The sequence below is a fragment of the Triticum dicoccoides genome, chromosome 2B (assembly GCF_002162155.2).
Source record: "Triticum dicoccoides isolate Atlit2015 ecotype Zavitan chromosome 2B, WEW_v2.0, whole genome shotgun sequence".
Classification (NCBI taxonomy): domain Eukaryota; kingdom Viridiplantae; phylum Streptophyta; class Magnoliopsida; order Poales; family Poaceae; genus Triticum; species Triticum dicoccoides.
This window is the reverse complement of record NC_041383.1, coordinates 86,451,316-86,455,898: the sequence shown is the minus strand read 5'-3', so window position 1 is coordinate 86,455,898 and position 4,583 is coordinate 86,451,316.

Here is a 4,583-nt window from a genome sequence, read left to right as displayed (position 1 = left end):
GCCCGTGCAGCTCCACGACTCGCCCAACTCCCACTCGCCACGCCCCACACGCCCTGGCTCGCGCGCGCCCATCGCGCTCTGACGCGATCGCCACGGCCACTTCGCGCGCTCTACGCGGCCCACGCCCTGGTCCTACGCCAACAGACTCGCGCACATACGCGCTAACACACGCACACACGCACACCTACACTTGGGAGCGCATGCACGCACCCAACCTTGCCCTGGCCCGAGTCCGACGCGCCCACCGCGCACGCTCACGCGCACCGGCTCGCCAGACTCGCCACGGATTATTCCCAACAGCGAGGACGTCCTCTCCCCCGGCCTAGCGTGGACGACCTTGCCGTGGACCGCATCGTGGTGGAGGGCGGTATCGATCGGCTCGTGCTGCAGCACCGGCAAGCTCTATGAAGCCATGCATGCTCTCCTACCTTGCCCGGCGCCGGGGTGACCCGCGTGAAGGTGGACCTTTCCAACATCGTGGAGTATGTGCGCGCCGACCACGGCGACCGCGTGGCGCTCGCCAAGGCCTCCTACGCGGGTCCCTCACACTCCATCGGCGGCAACTTCGCCGGCACGGGCATCATTGCGATCATGTAGCAGTGCAACGAATTCTTGTTCCTCGGGACGCGCGGCAGGTGTCCATGGCGCGCGGCGGCCGGCGGCGACGAGTTGTGGTTTGATGACCCCCATGGGCGTCTACTGGCTTCAGGGCGTGCCCATGGGCAACTGCTCGTACAACAGCCAACTAACTGGTGCGCCTCCCCTGACGGCACGCTGCCCTGCCTCTTCAAGAACCCGCCCTTTCATCAGGAGACCGTTCTAAAGATGTGGAATGCCAGCAAGGTACGTACAGCTGTTTCAGTTAACGATTTTGAGTTAGGTATGTACCGGCAAGGCGTCTCGTCTGATATGTACTAAGCCGGAGGAGTTAGTGAGAGCGAATATTGGGAACCGGGGCACAGCAGAGGTGATTCCCCTTTCCCCTTTCCCCTCTCCCCTCCCACGTCGCCCCCGCGCGGCAACCGGGGGATCCCTAATTCCGCCGCCGCCGCCTCCCTCCTCACCTTCTCCCGCCTCCTCCGCCGCCGCCCCAGGGCTCGGCCGGGCAAAGCCCGACCGGAGCCAGCGGCGGCAGGGACCTCTCGTTCACTTGGTGGCTGGGGCTGGCGCGGGCACCTCGCTGGTCGCCGGCGCTCCTACTGGGTTTCAGGCGACGTGGATGGTGGCGGGGCGCGCGAGGTCAGTGGTGGCGGCGGGGTTGGATTTGCGCTGGCTGCTGCTGCTCGCGGCGCGGGTCGAGGACGACGGGGCAGGTGGAGCACGCCTGACCACGGCGGCCGGCTTGGCTGGCAGGCGGCGCGGGCCTAGGTGGCCTCGGCTGGTTGTTGCGGCTCCGCCTTGCGGGCGTGGCCCTGCCCGGCCTCGGTGTGCATGCCTCGGGTGGGTAGGGGGGCATTGCGGGCCTGGTGTGCTACGGAGGTGTGGTAGCGGTGGTTTCGCAGGCGGCGCGGGGCGGCGGTGGCGACCTCCTTCTCCTGGATGTGTGTCGGTGGCTGGCTCAGATATGGGGTTCGTGCCCGGGCAGGCCGTACTAGGACCCAGGGCGGATCGGAGCCTTTGCTTCGGGTAGGAGAGGTCGGGATTGGCCCGGAATGTGCTCGCGGGCTTCGCCGTGGGTATGGTGCTTGGTGGTGGTGGTCGTGGTAGTGTTGTGTCGGTGCGTGGATCGGCGTCGGTGACCATGGACATGGCGTTGTGTGAGTCGCTTGGCCAAGGGCATGGAGCTGACTCATCGGCGGCCGGCGGCAGCCTTGGAGTCGTGTCCCTCCCTGTCCACTGGGATTGGCTAGGGGCACAGGTGTGTGTGCCTCCTACGATGGACAGGCGTACCCAGACTCTTGGACTAATGCCGGGCTAGGAGTTGACGGACTGTCGTCGCTCTTCCAACCGTGGTTGAGTGCGCCGTGATGTGTGCGGCATATGCTATCTAGTGACAGGGATGCCGGGGCAGCGGCTCTGGATGGCGGTTCTCATGGTTGCTCTTCGGCGAGCATCATTGCGATGGTGGTGGCTCTCCTCCGGGGTTGTGTGGGCAACGGGGGGTGCAGCGGCTGGTAGCTCGGATGTGCCCTCTCACTCGGAGGGGCGGCGTCCCGATCTGGATATGGGACTCTAGCACTTCCGCATTACGCCTGGCAACCTCGTGGTGACAGGGGGGAGTTGCCGAGCGAAAGCTCTATGCCTTGGCGCCGACGACGGCTGCGCCTGTGGGTGTCATGCTCTTCTTAAAGACGTCGTTGTGGTTCTTCTCTCCATGTCAGGGCTACGGGTGAAGACCTTTGTCCGGTGTGGACTCAGCAACGGCGACGCTCTGCGCCATTTTCCCTCTTGAGGGCATTGTCCTGGAGCTTAGGTTTGCTAGGTCGCAGTGTGGGGTGTGTCTAGTTCTCCCGGTGCTCTTTGTTGGTAGTGGTCGCGTGCTTCTGCATGTGCTGATTATCTCAGTATCGGCTTGTAAGAGGGGTTACCTCACCATCTTGTATCGTTCGGCCATGTACTTGCTAGGTTGATGCTTTATCTATAAAGCGGGGTGAAAACCTGTTTCGAGACCGTGGCACAGTAGAACCTGAATCAAGAGCCAATAGGGAGAGGCCATTTCACATTTCTGACCATTTTTTAGGTCAAGTTACAAAGTTTGAAACTTAGTACGCATAATATGTATATATATTTTTTATTTTTTTACAGATCGTAAATGAACATATTTAAGTTTCAAACTTCGCACCCACATACCAGCAACTGATATCTACGGGCAGTGCTTTTTTTTCTAGAATTTTTTAGACTTACAAATACGATTTTCTTGCACCGTAAGAAACTAGACTTTTCTTACTTTTTCTTGCAGGCCCTCCCTCCTCTCTCCCATTTGGCTACGGATTCAGGTTCAGAAGTGCTTCCGTTGACGATTCTTGTGAGTGCGTAGATGGCACAAAGTCAGGGCAGTTTTTTTTTCCTTTTTTGTTTTGAAACTGTCAGGCTAGTTTGTTGCTAGGACACATCCTAGGGCTTACAAATACAAGTCTAAGGGATTAATCTCCCAGAGCTATAATGCCCAAGCGAAAGTTATCGGCCAAAGCCCAAAGCTTAGTCTTCTCCTTGATTCTTGAAGTATCCAGGTTGACGGGGGAGGTGTGGTGGTGGAGGACACGACTATTTCTCTTTTTTCAAACGAGAAAGCTAATTTCCAGTCGACTGAAAATTTGCTACCCGATCCGAACGACCCGCCACGATCCCACGCCTTTCTCCCGCGCCATCGAAAAAACGATGCGCCTCCTTGATTCTTGAAGTATCCAGGTTGACGGGGGAGGTGTGGTGGCGGAGGACACGACTATTTCTCTTTTTTCAAATGAAATTAGCTACCCGATCCGAACGACCCGCCACGATCGCCAGCGAACCCACGCCTTTCTCCCGCGTCATCGAAAAAACGATGCGCCGAGTGGGTGTCGAGCCCACGACCTCCAACTTCACGTGCAGACTGCCCAACAGCTGACCTAGCTCTTTTGTCCGTCTTGAAGCAGACTTAAATTCTTTTTCTACCTAGTTTAAAAGGTCTTCTAAACAAAACGCACATACTATAGACACTAGTAACTGCTTCCACTAATTTAGGCCTTAACCTCTCCTAGCCCATGCATGCATGCTGGAGCACACTCGCATCTCACGTGCATGACGCATATTTCGCCAATTTTTAATCTTACTTTATTTTATCTTCCAATTAATTTTGGCAATAAAATTTGTGCATTAATAACAGTTCGAGAAATCTAACCATCAGTCGGCTGGTGGTTAGCGTCAGGCACGGACGATTCTGTTCGATCGAGTGATTTTCTTTTTCTCGCGCGTCGTGTTCCATCGAGCGATTTTCTTTTCCTCTCGCGTCGTTGAACCATTTTTTTATGCACCGCTCGTACGAGTTCTCTCGACCGTCGGTCCCTCCGATTTTCCTTTCCTCCTGCGTCGCTGAACCATAATCTGCAACAAATCCGCATGACCTGCGAGCCGTCGGATATTCATCGCGCGCACGCATGTCTCCCTGCGAGTCCCGATTTTCAGGTGCCTAATTAACTCCTCCCGATTTTCAGGTGGTGCGTAACTAACTCGCTTTAATCTCTCTGACTCCCGATTCTCAGGTGCGTAATTAACTCGCGTTAATCTCTCTGATTCCCGATTTTCAGGTGGTGAGTAATTAACTCGCGTTAATCTTTCTCATCAAAAAATAGTGTGCCAACAGGATTCAATCCTTGTAACTTTTACAAGGTAACCCACTAGCCAACCACCTCACCTACGTTCCTCTTTTGTAAAAATGAAAGCAAATAGGCTTTTTAACCTGTCTCCTTTTCTATGTTTGCACAAAAGTGAATGCAATATCCGATCTTTTCCGCACTTAAGTAGATTATTTTACCAACTCGTCTCGAGTTGATGATACCATGGTAATTTTGGTGGGGGAGGTTGATGAAATATACCGTTGGTAATTTTTGTGTGTGTATAGCATGGTAACTCACACATCACATACCTGATAACTTATGTACTCGGTA